Source organism: Myripristis murdjan, chromosome 2 (assembly GCF_902150065.1).
Source record: "Myripristis murdjan chromosome 2, fMyrMur1.1, whole genome shotgun sequence".
Lineage (NCBI taxonomy): Eukaryota > Metazoa > Chordata > Actinopteri > Holocentriformes > Holocentridae > Myripristis > Myripristis murdjan.
The window spans coordinates 11,265,912-11,266,430 of record NC_043981.1 but is presented as its reverse complement, the minus strand read 5'-3'; positions in this window follow the sequence as shown (position 1 = coordinate 11,266,430).

Genomic DNA, 519 nt, shown 5'->3' with positions numbered 1-519 from the left:
CAACCAAACCAACTCGCTTCCGGTCTTGACTTTCCAAATAAAAGCGTTGTGCATGACCGTGAACGAATGTGGCCTACACAAACGCAAATAAAGGGAATTTAATGTGGATTCTGAAGTAAATGACAGGTGAAATTTTTGTTTCTCCTTAAAAGATCCACAGCATATGCAAAACGCAGGGGATATGTATGGCTTTTGGTAATTAATAAACAAATAAAGGACCAAATCGTAACCCCGCTTGATTAACACATAGGCTATAGCTGCACGCCGTATCTAATTAATGATTCCAGTGAGGTGTTTTGAGAGGATTTTGATATTTACGTCCACATTATTGACGCGCGTGGAACGAAACTGATACTTTGGTTGCTTTACCTCTATTTTGAAAGGGAAATCCCATGAGTTCCGGTCTTTCTCTGGCTGTCTGTGGCTAACTTGACGCAGTTATCTGTGGCGACCTACAATATGGCTGTCGGTGGGCGAAGAGTGGAAGCCAGGCGTGGTTCATTTTAAAAGTAGGGGTAC